We start from the raw sequence: 16,102 nt of genomic DNA on the forward strand, positions 1-16,102 counted from the left end.
AATTTGTCTAGCAAGCTTTCAAGAAAAATTTAATTTTCTTTAAGCACATTGAAGACCTTTCGATGTCATCGAAATTCAAATCTCGATGAATCGAAGGTTTGATCGATGACATCGAATAAGGGACAAAACTGTCCAACAACCTTTGTGTATTTTTCAAAAAGGAATCCCGATGGCATCGAGACATCCCTCGATGACATCGAAGTGCACATCGATGACATCGAAGGATGCTTGATGAGATCTGATATAATCTATCCTACACCCAATTGAATATCTTATGTCGGAAGTCGATGCAATCGAAGAAGATTTGATGACATCGAAATTCAAATTTCGATGACATCGAATACCCTTTAATGACATCGACAATGTTAGATTTCTGCCCATTTTTTTACCATTGGGATGTCAACTTTATAAATACACATGCCTTGCTTCTTATAAAATGAGCTAAAATCTAAGAGAGTTTGAGAGAGCTGTTTTAAGAGTTAATACCCACTTCCTCATTCTCTCTTTCCCATTATAATTAATCATTCAATCTTTGGCATAAGCATTTATTCAACATCTTCATTGCTTGGATTGAATTATGAACTCTAGCATTCAATGAGTTCCCAACAGCACTCATCATAAGCAAATCTTTGTATTGGAACTTTTGAATGTATAGCTCATGGGAACCTTCTCTATGTGTTTAAATCATATCATCTAAATAGAGAAGAACAATCAAACCCTAAACCTCATAACCTTGGAGCATTGATCGAAGCATCAGAAGCGGTTACAGTTCAAGAGAGCTGAAGACTCTTCGTTAACATTGAAGAACTTTAGATTGTGCGAGAAAGGGACTCACTCACTTATTTGTAAGTATAAGGAGTCCATTAAATCTGAAGCCCTCTTGTAACGCCCTGAAATTCGGGGGTCGAGCATAACTCAGCTCCCGAGTTTCAAAACATCACTTATGCAATATATGCAATGATGGATATATGTTGTCTGTATGAGTGCATAAAACATGGAGTAGATTAAGCCAAACTGCAAACATAATCCAGGGATAGGTGAAATTTACAAGCGGAAGACTTAAAGAAATATATGTGTATATGTGTAAGTCCCTGTGATATATATGCTCTACCAGGTCATAATTACAAGTGTTTGTTTTCAAAATATAAGTATCAAAATAAAATCATCCATTACAAAAGAAAACCCAGAATCTCCGTAGATCAGGACACGGCTCACATGAACCCGCCTGAGAACTGCATAAAAGAAAACGCGTCCTCGTCATCCTCATACTCCTGCTCTGACTCGGGGGTCGCATCATCATCTGCATCTAAGATAGAGTCTGGTTGGTGTTAAAACACCGTCCCAGAATGTGGGAGTGAGTGATCAACTCAGTGGAACTATACGGTAAAAGTTAACATATTATCAATTCAATCAAGCAGTAATGATAAGACAATACAATCAAATACGTCCTAATTACTCTTGTTAATGCAAGGATGTATGTAGAAATGATGCATGCTCTCGCCTGCACTCCCTCAGCGTTTTCATCTTACGGTACGCATGATAACCTCCCGCAGTGCCCACAACGCCAAAGCACATGCAATGTGGTGCATGAACATGATTACCAAGTTGTTATTAGTCTTTTTCATACAACAGGATTGGGAAGCTAAGGTACCTTCCTCATATCAATTCTCAAATGGTGATCCATTCTAGGGTCGTCAGTCCTAGACAATCTCATACGATTATATGGTTCTAGGTCGCTGCAAAGGGCTCATCACCAATCAATGCGTGCCTATCATACCTTAGTTACTACCCTGAGGCTTGTCGCCTCAATGCAGTATTAAGGTATGCTCGAGGTCACTACAAAGGGCTCGTCACCAATCAATGTAGGCCGACAACGCGAATATAGTGTCCAATACCACCATAATCGGCTCACGAGTCTGGTGTGCTCACTGGTCACTACAGGGAGGCTCGTCGCCCCAGCGTAGGCCGACAGCTCGACCACGGTGTCCCATACCACCATGCCCGGCTCATGAATCTTAGCGGATCAAGGTACAATGGTTAACGGGATTGCATTGGTAAGTTTGGTACCCTAGATTCAAACAATAGCGTCCATATATGGTGCACATCTACCGGGACAATCGGGTTACTTGATGAGCTCGACTAGCACAAGCGCACGTTGAGTTGAACGACATAGAGTGCGCAAACACTCCGTGTGGCCAAACCACTGCCGACAACCCTAATACGAATCGAGTTCGTCAAACACGTCCTACGTGGCGAAAACAACCTCAGCCATGAACTCATGGTTTGTTACCGATTCCCTAGACTATTTCATAGTCCCAAACACATTTAAGTATAACAGATATTCATACTAGCAATTCAAAACAGTAATGGATTAACAATTCTAATCATACAGTATGTGAGCATTTGATGAATATCAACTTGTAACGACCTTGGAATTTTTGTGCTAATCTTTCCTTAAGTAGTTGTTTTTGGGGTAATTAGCGCTCTACTTGATTGCTTGTGAAATTCGCATCAATCACTTTAAATTGTATCTGCATGGCTCTAAACGTGTAGATTAGTGAGCGCTACGTTACTCTGAAATCTGGGATCCATCGCTAAATCCAGTTGTTCTGGGGAATTTTTGGAAGATCTGGATCGGACCTAGACCGCGCGTCGAAAGTCCGATGGCGATGATCTTAGGCTGTTGCGGTCACTGAGTTGGGCTTGGTCTTCACCTCGAAAATCAAGTCGATCTGATGTTCTGGGTCGATTTGGTTGAGTTCGGAGTGAAGAGTGTGAGAACGGTTGGAATTTAATAAGCTTTTATGAAATTCGAGTCGTGTCGCTTGCGACGATTTTAAGCATTCGGACCGTTGGATTCTGGACCCAATTTCACCCTCCGATCAGGATGGTTGGCCCGGGCATATCCTAGTGCTTGTGGACACGATCGAGATTCCGTGACCGTTGAATTGAGTGTGGTCCGCCACGGCGATCTGAAGAGCCGGTCGGTATGAAAAACTCAGCCTGACCTAGATCCATGGTCGGTGAGCTTAAGTCCGACCTTTCGTGGTTATAGGTCCACCAGAAGTGCTTCGTGGGATCGAGAAAGGCGTACTTTGGTTATAACCTAAGTACACCTTGACCCCGGGGTTATTTCCATCATTTTAAGGCCTATATATAGTCCTTAAACCCTAGCTCTCATTTCCATACGAATTTTCTCTAACCCTAGCTTGGAAAGAGAGTGGAAAAGAGAGAGGTAGTGAGAGAGATTGATTGGTGAATCACCTTGATTCTTCCTTGTTCTTCTTCACCTTTGAATCTTCACTTTGAATCGTTCCTCTGACGATTCTGAGTTCCTTTGGGGTAAGTTAACCTAACCCTAACCTGTGTTAGAGCTTAGATTAGACTTGGTGTTGTTGTATCTCATTTCTATCCTTATTTTAGGGTATTCTTGCGCCGTTGACGAAGACAACTCGTCTAAATCAGTTCGGCGGTTCTTTCTTTGCTTAAGGTGCGGACTTTAAGTGTATAGGTTATGGTTTTCAAGGCTTTCAATCCCAGTTAGTGATTTATTCTTGTTATGGATGAGATTTCACATGTCAAATGTTATGTTTACATTGCTTTCCTGATATGCATGTGCTATATTGAGATTTGTGTATTCTAAGTGTATTTATAAAGTACCGTATACGTATAAAATACGCACTTGTGCTTGCCATGATTATTGGTCATGTATGTATGCTAGATGCATGTATGATAACTCCTTGGTAAAGGGAATTGTCTAAGTGCATGTATTTCAACATGCGTCATGTATGTTGTTCCATGAATGCTAAGTGGTTGTAGAAATGCATGAATGATCTACGTGTAACTGATTACACTAAATGCAGGCGTTGAGAAGTGATTCTCAATACTTCTATGGATGCGCATGATTTCCCTTATGCATTTACATTCCAAGTTATTTAAATTCAAGCATTCCTATGCTTACATTTATGTTAAGTTGATATTCTTCAGATGTGTATGTACCATGATTTGAGTGGTTGTTCCATTACTGTTTTACATTCCATATGAATATCTGTCGTAGTGTAGGATGTTTGGGACTATGCCTTAGTCCAGGAAATCGGTAATTGACCCTTTGGTCGTGGTTGAGATTGCTTTCGCCACGTGAGACGCATTAGACGAACCCGAGTCGTATTAGAGTTGGCGGCAGTGGTTTGGCCACGCGGAGTGTTTGCGCACTCTATGTCGTTCAATTCAACGTGCGCTCGTGCTAGTCGAGTTCGTCAACTAACCCGATTGTCCAGTGTATGTTAACCATGTATGGACGCTACTGCTTGAATCTAGGGTACCGAACTTACCAGTGAAATCCTAATAACCATGGTACCGATCCGCTAAGACTCTTGAGCCGGACATGGTGGTCTGGGACACCGTTGTCGAGCTTTCGGCCTACTCTGGGGTGACGTGCCTCCCCGTAGTTAACGGTGAGCAACGTAAGTCGTGAGCCGATTATGGTGGTATGGGACACTTTATTCGTGCTGTTGTCGGCCTACATTGATTGGTGACGAGCCCTTTGTAGTGACCTCGAGCATACCCGGATACCGCAAGGAGGTGACGAGCCGATCTGTGGTAGTAAGGGCATGAAAGGCGTGCATTGATTGGTGACGAGCCCTTTGCTACGACCTCAACTATATGATCGTATGAGATGTCTAGGATTGACGACCCTAGTATGGATCACCGTTGGATGGTGATATGAGGAAGGTATCTTAGCTTCCCAATTCTGCTGTATGAATTGGACTAATAACAACTTGGTAATCATATCCATGCACCGCATTTGCATGTGCTTTGTAGATGTGGCGCACTTTGAGGCGATGTCATGCGTAACGTAAGATGAAGACGCCGAGGGTGTACGCGTGAGGGCACGCATCATACCGCATTCATACTTGCATTAATAAGAGTACTTAGGATTTATTTAATTGTCTGCTTTATCATTCTTGTTTGATTGATCTGATAGCATGTTAACCAGTGCCTTATTGTCCCACCGAGTTGATCACTCACTCCCACGTTTGGCGGTGTTACACACCCACCGGACTGCATCTTAGGCCACGATGTTGCGAGATGTGGATGCGAGCGTCGAGGTAGAGCGGGAGGCTGGATGACGACGAGGTGCCTTCTCCTATATGCGGTTTTGAGACGGGTTCTAGCGAGCCTCGGTGTATTGCGCGGGATCTATGGGATTACTATTTTGGGAACTGAAATGATGTAACTTGTACTTATAATTTTGATAAATAACACTTTTACACGATCTGGTTGTATATGTAATTCAGGGACTTACACTTGTACACATATTTTACTATAAGTCTTCCGCTTGCTTTATTCACTTATCCCTGAATCATATCTGCGTTTTGGCTTAATCTATCCCATGTTTATGTGCTAATACAATCAACATACATCATTCATTAATTATGTTGCATAAGTGATGTTTTGGAACTCGGGAGCTGAGTTATGCTCGACCCCCGAATTTCAGGGCGTTACAAGTTGGTATCAGAGCATGATCTGGATTAAACCGGACTTGGGTTATGGTCACACACCGCACGTTGTCGCCACTATAGTGTAATTGGGTGCGGGTCTATCATCGCTTTGTGTTTGTGCTCCGTAGTTTCTATCGGCGAAAGTTTCCTGAAAACCTTTGCCGAGATCGAGTCTGTACCCTTACCTGATCACACACAGCGACCCGAAACCTTTCCTAGACCCTCTAATAATGAGTGTAGATGGTCTATCTTCCCATTATTCATTTTTAAACCTTCCAGAAATCGCTGTTTGTATCAGATTTCTGTCAGAATGACCCGATAAGCTTCAAATTACACAAGGGGCCAATCGGGGCATTTTCTGTGGGACCCAGGGGGGAACCACATCATTTGGACCAAGGAGGACCAGGAGGACCTCGCCAAATCGGCGAGGCATCGCCGATATGTCCAGAGCCGCGATGCCATCCAGAGACCGGCGAGGGATCGCCGGTCGGCGGGCCGGGCCGACGCGGGCCGATCGTCCATGAGGCTTGTGTGGCCCACCCCTCCACGGTTTTCATTTTAAAACCCTTCCTTTCATCTATTTCCTTCACAACACCCACCTCCAAGCTTTCCTTTTCTTCCAAAACCTCTCCAAACTCTCTCAAATCTCTCCCAAATCTTCATCTTCCTTCCATTTTCGTGCAAACCCATCACCCCATTCTCAAATCTTCCATTCCATCGCTGATTTCTCCATCTTTCCCTCTCATTTGAGCCATTTCATTCCCTTTTTGGCTCATAGTTGTGTGGAAGCTTCACCATCTTCCTATTTCTCTCTTTCTCTCATTTCTCATGGTCCTCTTTGAGATTGTGACGGCCATCTTTTCCATTTCTTCCCTTCTTTCCTTGATGGGGAAGAAGAGAGCGCCCGTGGATGAAGCCGGGCCGAGCCGCCCAACCCGTGCACGGAGGCCGAGAGGTGCCGCTGCTAGCACGTCCGCCACGCGCGAGTTCCAGACGAAGCGGGACCTCGATCCTCGAGCTCCTGTTAGTAGGACCTTGTTGGCGGAATTGTCGCATGGAGTCTATAAGAGGCGTAGAGTCCTTTTTGAGGCTCATGTTGATCCGCGGCTCTTTGGAGAGTTCTTTTTGTTGGAGCGCCTAGAAGGGGCTGGTTGGGGTCCCTTGTTCGAAGGCGAGTATCGCGCGAATGCTAGCACTGTTCGGGCCTTCTATGCCAACATTCTGGAGCCTTCGCTGGATCCTCTGCAGTTCAAGATTCCCTGTGGTAGCGGTCGAGTTGGAATTGTCAATGTTGCTTTGATATCCCGACTCTTGAAGGTGCCACTTGGGGAAGTGCATGCCAGCGAGAAGAATGTGGACAGTGTGTGCGAGAGGGATCGTCGCACCCGATCCTTGTGTGGTCGTCTGGTCGAATGGCAGCCGAATAGGAGTCTTCTGGCTTCTTTCATGATGGACGACTTCCGTTTGCTTCACCACATCTTTACGTTCAATGTGTATCCCAGGTGGAGCAACCGCAGCGAGTGTACGCGCCTGATGGTAGATTTTCTATATCAGGTGGGGCAGGATGCGAAGTTGTGTGTGCCGACGTACGTCTTGCGTCAGATTATTCTCATCGCTCGTTCGAGTAGACGGACCGAGTCTCTTCCCTTTGGCCGCCTCATTTGCAAGATCGCACATGAGTTTGGCTATAGGCTTGAAGCTGAGAAGCCGGTCCCTGTTCGCCATATCAACTTGAGGACCCTTAAGTTGATGGAGGTTGGTTCTGGTCGGCTTGCCTCAGAGGGTGAGGCTGGGTCTGAGAGTGGTGATGATGAGAGTTATACTGAAGGTGGTGCGGAGTCTGAGGAAGAAGCAGAGCAAGACGAGGAAGAGATTGAGGCACGAGATTCGAGTGATCGCTCTCCTCTTGTGGTGCCAGAGCAGGCGCAGAGCAGGTTGCCAGAGATGCCCGTCTTACACGGCTTGAAGAAGGGCAAGCTGCTTTACGCCAGGAGATGGTGGTTCTTCGAGGCTTGGTTAAGCACAAGTTCAAGAAGATGTCTCGGACTTTGAAGTCTATCCTGTGTTGCTTGCGGGATAAGGGTGCTCCGCCTCCGTTCCTGATTCAGACGAGTAGCATCGTCGTGGCCGTCTTTGCTTTGTTTGGTGTTTCTTTATGTGTGTGGCCGTTGTTGGCTTGTAGTTGGTGTTGTTGTAATGTGGTAGTGTTAGTGGTTGTAGTAGTTGTGGTTGTTTGTAGTGTTAGATTTTGTTTTTTTCATGCTTTCCTAGTCGTGATTCATGTATTGCTGTTGCACTACTTGTATTGCGACGAGTTTGGTTAATGGAATGCATGTGGTTTGTTTTTGGTGTTGTGCTGATGTGTTTTTGTTGTGTGGATGGATTATGTGACTTAGAATCTGACAGGTTGCATCCTTTGATTTAATGTAGGGATGCCTCCTAAGGGTTCGAAGACTTCGGCCCGTCTTTCTCTGATTGAGTCGCTTGCTGGGGTTCCTCCCTTGAGCGATAGCCAGTCAGATCCACAGGCGGGTCCATCTCGTGCTGGTGTTGGGTCGACACCTATGGCTCCTCCAGTCACACCCTCGGTTCCTGAGCCGAGCCATGCACCTTCTTCTGCTTCACCTGTTGATAGGTTTGAGCAGATGATGTTGTTGATGCAGCAGCAGCAGTTTCAGCAGCAGCAGCAGCAGGAGTTCCTCTCCTCCATGGCTGGCATCTTTGCTCAGTCAGTAGGGGCGACTCCACCTGTTTCACCTATGCCTCCATCTGGGAGTGCCAGTGCCAGTGTTAGTGTCAGCGGCACATTCGAGCGATTTCAGCGCTTACGACCTCCTACTTTTGCGGGTTCTCATAGACCCGAGGAGGCCGAGTATTGGATTGACCGCATCTCTAAGATGCTGAGGCCGTTGCACTGCTCTGAGGTCGAGCAGGTTGAGCTTGCCACCTTCATGTTTGAGAAGGAGGCCAGTTTGTGGTGGGACAGTGTGCTTCGCACTGTCGAAGAGGACTTCGTGTGGTCGTGGCAGGCGTTTGAGGCGCACTTCCACGAGAAGTATTTCCCGGTGACGTACCGACATGAGAAGGAGAGTGAGTTCCTTCGCCTCCGCCAGGGAGGGTTGTCGGTTACGGAGTATGAGAACCGGTTTACTGAGTTGGGGCGGTATGTTCCTTTGATCCTGGGTGATCAGCCGATGAGGATGCGGCGTTTTTCTGAGGGGCTGCGACCTGAGATCCGATCGAAGATTTGCTGTGCCAGCATTTCTTCATATGCGGAGCTAGTGAGCATGTCCTTGCGAGTAAAGCAGGACGAAGATAGAGCGTCCCGCATGCGAGCACCGATGCCTCCTAGGCCGCGACCGGATTTCCAGGGTGCACCTTTCCTCGGCAAGAGGCCGCGTATTGATTCTCCTCCTAGGCAGCGCCGCCCGCTCGGCAAATGAGAGCTGATCTCTGAGATGTTCTTATTGTGGGAAGGTTGGGCACTTGGACCGTTTATGCTTTTCCCGTATGCGAGCGGTGGTTTTACTCCACCGCAGAAGGTTAGCCGTCCGATGCCTCGGTTATTTCTCCTCCTCCTCTTGATCGGCGCCAGCTCATCCATCCTTGAGACCTGCGGTTCCTGGTTTCAGGCCACCTCGGCGGCCCATGGTTCCTCCGTCGAATGTCAGCAGGAGGCTCGTGTTCATGCGCTTTGAGCTGAAGCGCCTATGTCTGCTTGGTGGCGAGGTCCTTTGAGGTGACAGCGCATATAGAAGGTATTCCGGTTTCGTGTTAGTGGATACGGGTCCACTACTTCTCTTATTTCTTATGCGGCAGTTAGGCGTTTGGGTTTGAGATCTGTTCCTATGCATGGAGTGACGCTTACTACCGCTACGGGGATGTCCTCTGCCTTGGGCAAGCGTTGTATGGATTGTTTGGTCGATCTGGGAAGTGGATCGATCCGTGTTGATTTGCTAGTCGCCCGCTTTATCACTACGATGTTATTATGGGTATGGATTGGCTCACGAAGATGCGAGCTGAGATTGATTGTGAAGCGAGATCAGTGACGATCCATGGACCTGAGGGCGAGATTGTTACTTTCCCAGTTCAGGTCAGTTACCCTATTCGTATTGATTTTTATTCTTCTCTGTTGGAGAGTTCGGCCGAGTCGGCGTTGGTTAGTACGCCGGTAGTTCAGGAGTTTGAAGATGTGTTTGAGTCGATTCCTGGATTACCTCCTCAGCGTGAGATTGATTTTGCTATCGATCTTATGCAGTGCGGCGCCCATTTCTTTACCCACCTATCGGATGCCTCGAGTGAAATGGAGGAGTTGAGGAAGCGAGATAGATGGTTTGCTAGAATTGGGTTTTATTCGGCCCAGTGTGTCTCCTTGGGGAGCACTGTTTTGTTTGTGAAGAAGAAGGATGGTTCCTTGCGATTGTGTATTGATTATCGCGGGTTGAATTTGGTAACTCTGTGAAGAATAAGTACCCCTTGCCCGGGATTGATGATCTGTTTGATCGGTTGAAGGGGGCGCGTACTTTTCGAAGGTTGATCTGCGATCGGTATCATCGATTCTTGGCGTCGAGGATGGGGGCGTGCGAAGACCGCTTCAGGACGGCCGGTCATTATGAGTTCCTTGTGATGTCGTTGGGTCTGGACGCACCGGCCGTGTTCATGGATCGAATGAACAGGGTATTTCGGCCTTTCCTGTTTCGATTCGTCATTGTATTTATTGATGACATCTTGATTTATTCGGCGAGCCGGGCAGAGCACGAGGAGCACTTAAGAGCGGTTTTGGGTACTCTAAGGGAGCATCAGCTTTTCGCGCAGTTCAAGAAGTGTGATTTCTGGAAAGAGGAAGTCAAGTTCCTGGGACATGTGGTGTCTAAGGAAGGTATAGCCGTCGACCTTGCCAAGGTAGCTGCAGTGCAGGACTGGAAGCAGCCTGGTTCAGTTACTGAGGTGAGGAGTTTTCTTGGCCTTGCAGGATATTATCGACGCTTTATTCAGGACTTCTCGAAGATTGCCAGACCGTTGTCACAGCTGACACGGAAGGATTTGAAGTTTGCTTGGAGTGAGCAGGCGGAGTTAGCTTTTCAGTAGCTGAAGGACAAGTTGACGTCCGCCCCTGTGCTAGTATTACCAGTGCAAGGGGTTAAGTATATTATATATACTGACGCCTCTCGCGTTGGCCTGGGTTGTGTCCTTATGCAGAAGGACAGGGTGATTGCTTATGCTTCGCGTCAGTTAAGGAAACACGAAGAGAATTACCCTACGCACGACCTGGAATTGGCAGCTGTCATCTTCGCATTAAAGCTTTGGAGACATTACCTCTATGGTGAGGAGTTCGAGCTCTTTTGCGACCACAAGAGCCTTAAGTATATTTTCACGCAGCGTGATTTGAATATGAGGCAGCGCAGGTGGATGGAAACATTGAAGGACTTCAAGTTCGATGTTTCTTACCATCCTGGTAAGGCGAACCTTGTGGCAGATGCGTTGAGTCGCAAGAAGGCTTTGGAGTTTGCGGCTCCGCTGATAGAGTGGGAGATGTTGGAGTTCATGCGCGATTTTGAGCAGAAGCTTACGGTGGTTGAGCCGTATGAGGTTATCGCACACATTCGTGTACAGCCCGTTATCGACGAGAGGATCGTTGCAGCTCAGGCAGATGATGAGCTTTTGGTGAAGATGAGGCAGCGGGTTGGTACAGATGGGAACTCCGACTGGAGTGTTAGTTCTGATGGGGGCCTACGTTTTCGTGGCCGGTTATGTCTTCCTGACATCCCTGACTTGAGACGTGAGGTTCTCGAGTTAGCCCATAGTTCTAAGCTTGCGATGCATCCAGGTAGCACGAAGATGTATCAGGATATGAAGAAGTCTTATTGGTGAGCGTAGTTTGCTTAGCCCAGAGTTGGTGCAGGTGACTTCAGAGAAGGTTGACATCATTCGACGTCGACTTCTAGCAGCGCAGAGCAGGCAGAAGAGTTATGCTGATTCGAGGCGTCGACCGCTTGAGTTCGTAGTGGGAGATCATGTTTTTCTGAAGGTCTCTCCTATGAAGGGAGTTTTGCGGTTCGGTAAGAAGGGGAAGCTGACGCCGAGATTTATTGGTCCATTTCAAGTTCTGGATCGAGTGGGAGCGGTAGCTTACCGCCTTGCTTTGCCCACACCTCTTGCGGGCGTGCATAACGTATTTCACGTTTCTATGCTGAAGAAGTACGTTCCTGATCCTTCGCATATTATCAGTTAAGTGAGGATGCCACTTATGTACTGCAACCGACACGTATTCTGGATAGAAAGGAGCAGGTACTGCGTAGCAAGGTTATCCCTCTCGTGAAGGTGTTATGGTCGCATCATGGCGTAGAAGAGGCTACTTGGGAATCTGAAGCTGAGGTCAGGAAGACCTACCCTCTGATCCTCGAGGATTATATGAAGGTATGAATTTCGAGGACGAAATTTTCTTTAAGGGGGGTAGATTGTAACGACCTTGGAATTTTTGTGCTAATCTTTCCTTAAGTAGTTGTTTTTGGGGTAATTAGCGCTCTACTTGATTGCTTGTGAAATTCGCATCAATCACTTTAAATTGTATCTGCATGGCTCTAAACGTGTAGATTAGTGAGCGCTACGTTACTCTGAAATCTGGGATCCATCGCTAAATCCAGTTGTTCGGGGAATTTTTGGAAGATCCGGATCGGACTGGACCGCGTCGAAAGTCCGATGGCGATGATCTTAGCATTGCGGTCACCGAGTTGGGCTTGGTCTTCACCTCGAAAATCAAGTCGATCGGATGTTCTAGGTCGATTTGGTTGAGTTCGGAGTGAAGAGTGTGAGAAGCAGTTGGAATTTAATAAGCTTTTTATGAAATTTGAGTCTGTCGCTTTTGCGACGATTTTAAGCATTCGGACCGTTGGATTTCGACCCAATTTCACCCTCGAATAGGATGGTTGGCCCGGGCATATCCTAGTGCTTGTGGACTCGATCGAGATTCCGTGACCGTTGAATTGAGTGTGGTCCGCCACGGTGATCTGAAGAGCCGGTCGGTGCGAAAACTCGGCTGACCTAGATCCATGGTCGGTGAGCTTAAGTCCGACCTTTCGTGGTTATAGGTCCACCGAGAAGTGCTTCGTTGGATCGAGAAAGGCGTACTTTGGTTATAACCTAAGTATACCTTGACCCTGGGGTTATTTCCATCATTTTAAGGCCTATATATAGTCCTTAAACCCTAGCTCTCATTTCCATACGAATTTTCTCTAACCCTAGCTTGGAAAGAGAGTGGAAAAGAGAGAGGTAGTGAGAGAGATTGATTGGTGAATCACCTTGATTCTTCCTTGTTCTTCTTCACCTTTGAATCTTCACTTTGAATCGTTCCTCTGACGATTCTGAGTTCTTTTGGGGTAAGTTAACCTAACCCTAATTTGTGTTAGAGCTTAGATTAGACTTGGTGTTGTTGTATCTCATTTCTATCCTTATTTTAGGGTATTCTTGCGCCGTTGACGAAGACAACTCGTCTAAATCAGTTCGGCGGTTCTTTCTTTGCTTAAGGTGCGGACTTTAAGTGTATAGGTTATGGTTTTCAAGGCTTTCAATCCCAGTTAGTGATTTATTCTTGTTATGGATGAGATTTCACATGTCAAATGTTATGTTTACATTGCTTTCGTGATATTGATGTGCTATATTGAGTTTTGTGTATTCTAAGTGTATTTATAAAGTACCGTATACGTATAAAATACGCACTTGTGCTTGCCATGATTATTGGTCATGTATGTATGCTAGATGCATGTATGATAACTCCTTGGTAAAGGGAATTGTCTAAGTGCATGTATTTCAACATGCGTCATGTATGTTGTTCCATGAATGCTAAGTGGTTGTAGAAATGCATGAATGATCTACGTGTAACTGATTACACTAAATGCAGGCGTTGAGAAGTGATTCTCAATACTTCTATGGATGCGCATGATTTCCTTATGCATTTACATTCCAAGTTATTTAAATTCAAGCATCTCCTATGCTTACTTTTATGGTAAGTGGGTATTCTTCAGGTGTGTTTGTACGTTGATTTGAGTGATTGTTCCTTTAGTGGTTTACATTCCATATGAATATCTGTCGTGGTGTAGGTTGTGTGGGGCTATGCCTTAGTCCAAGAAATCGGTAATTGACCCTTTGGTCGTGGTTGAGATTGCTTTCGCCACGTGAGACGCATTAGACGAACCCGAGTCGTATTAGAGTTGGCGGCAGTGGTTTGGCCACGCGGAGTGTTTGCGCACTCTATGTCGTTCAATTCAACGTGCGCTCGTGCTAGTCGAGTTCGTCAACTAACCCGATTGTCCAGTGTATGTTAACCATGTATGGACGCTACTGCTTGAATCTAGGGTACCGAACTTACCAGTGAAATCCTAATAACCATGGTACCTGATCCGCTAAGACTCATGAGCCGGACATGGTGGTATGGGACACCGTGGTCGTGCTGTCGGCCTACGCTGGGTGACGAGCCTCCCCGTAGTGACCGGTGAGTAACTGAACTCGTGAGCCGATTATGGTGGTATGGGACACTATATTCGTGCTGTTGGCCTACATTGATTGGTGACGAGCCCTTTGTAGTGGCCTCGAGCATACCTGGATACCGCAAGGAGGTGACGAGCCGATCTGTGGTAGTAAGGGCATGAAAGGCGTGCATTGATTGGTGACGAGCCCTTTGCTACGACCTCAACTATATGATCGTATGAGATGTCTAGGATTGACGACCCTAGTATGGATCACTGTTGGATGGTGACATGAGGAAGGTATCTTAGCTTCCCAATACTGCTGTATGAATTGGACTAATAACAACTTGGTAATCATATCCATGCACCGCATTTGCATGTGCTTTGTAGATGTGGCGCACTTTGAGGCGATGTCATGCGTAACGTAAGATGAAGACGCGAGGGTGTACGCGTGAGGGCACGCATCATACCGCATTCATACTTGCATTAATAAGAGTACTTAGGATTTATTTAATTGTCTGCTTTATCATTCTTGTTTGATTGAGCTGATAGCATGTTAACCAGTGCCTTATTGTCCCACCGAGTTGATCACTCACTCCCACGTTTACGGGCGGTGTTACACACCCACCGGACTCGTCTTAGGCCCCGATGTTGCAGATGTGGATGCGACGTCGAGGCAGAGCGGGAGCCGGATGACGACGAGCTGCCTTCTCCTATATGCAGTTTTCAGACGGGTTCTAGCGAGCCTCGGTCTGTTGCGCGGGATCTATGGGATTACTATTTTGGGAACTGAAATGATGTAACTTGTACTTATAATTTTGATAAATAACACTTTTACACGATCTGGTTGTATATGTAATTCAGGGACTTACACTTGTACACATATTTTACTATAAGTCTTCCGCTTGCTTTATTCACTTATCCCTGAATCATATCTGCGTTTTGGCTTAATCTATCCCATGTTTATGTGCTAATACAGTCAACATACATCATTCATTAATTATGTTGCATAAGTGATGTTTTGGAACTCGGGAGCTGAGTTATGCTCGACCCCCGAATTTCAGGGCGTTACACAACTTAACATGGATTTACACATAAGTAGTGCTTGAATTTAAAAAATAAAGAATGTAAATTGCATGTAGGAAATCATACACACCAATAAGATAGTTGAGAATCTCTTCTCAACGCCCGTAAACAAGATAATATATTACACACTTGATCATTCAAACATTTCTACAAACACTTAGACTACATATTCCAACATACATGACGTATGTTGGTGATAACACACATTTGGACAATTCCTTTCGCCAAGGAGTTGATACACATACAACTAGCACAAATATACGACAATTAATCATGGCAAACACATGTTCGTATTTCATACGTATACGATACTTTTTACATATACAAGGAATACACAAATCTCAATATAGCTCATATATATCAGGAACGCAATATAAACATCGCATTTGGCATGTGAAATTGCACCCACAACAATAATAAACTATTAACTGACATTGAAAGCCTTGAAAACCATAACCTATATGAAGATAGTCCGCACCTTAAACCAGAAAGTGCGCAACAGATCTGATTCAGACGATAAGTCTTCGTCAACGGCAACTAGATAACCTAAGGCATGAATAAAATGAGCTACATTAACACTTAGACTATTCTAAGCTCCAAAACATGCTAGGGTTTGATTGACTTACCCAAGAATGAACTTAGAATCGCCGGAATAACGATTCAGATGTGATGGTTTAGGTACGCAGAGTAACAGGGAAGAATCTCAAGATGATTCACCAACTTCTCTCTCACTTTCTCTTTCTTAGCTAGGGTTTAGAAAATTCGTATGGAGGTGAGAGTGAGGGTTTTAAGGTCTTTATATAGGCCTAATATTGATGAAAATAGCCCCAGGGCCAAGGTATACTTAGGTTATAATCAATTTGAGTCTATTTCGGTCCAACGGAGCACTTCTGGTGGTCCGTTTTCTACGTGCGGTCGGACTTAAGCTCACTGACCATGGATCTAGGTCAGGTTGAGTTTTTGTACCGATCGGATTTACAGATCAGCCGTGGCAGACCAGTTTCAATTCAATGGTCACCGAAACTCGATCAGGTCCACCGGCACTTTGACATG

Source organism: Magnolia sinica, chromosome 6, assembly GCF_029962835.1.
Source record: "Magnolia sinica isolate HGM2019 chromosome 6, MsV1, whole genome shotgun sequence".
Classification (NCBI taxonomy): Eukaryota; Viridiplantae; Streptophyta; class Magnoliopsida; order Magnoliales; family Magnoliaceae; genus Magnolia; species Magnolia sinica.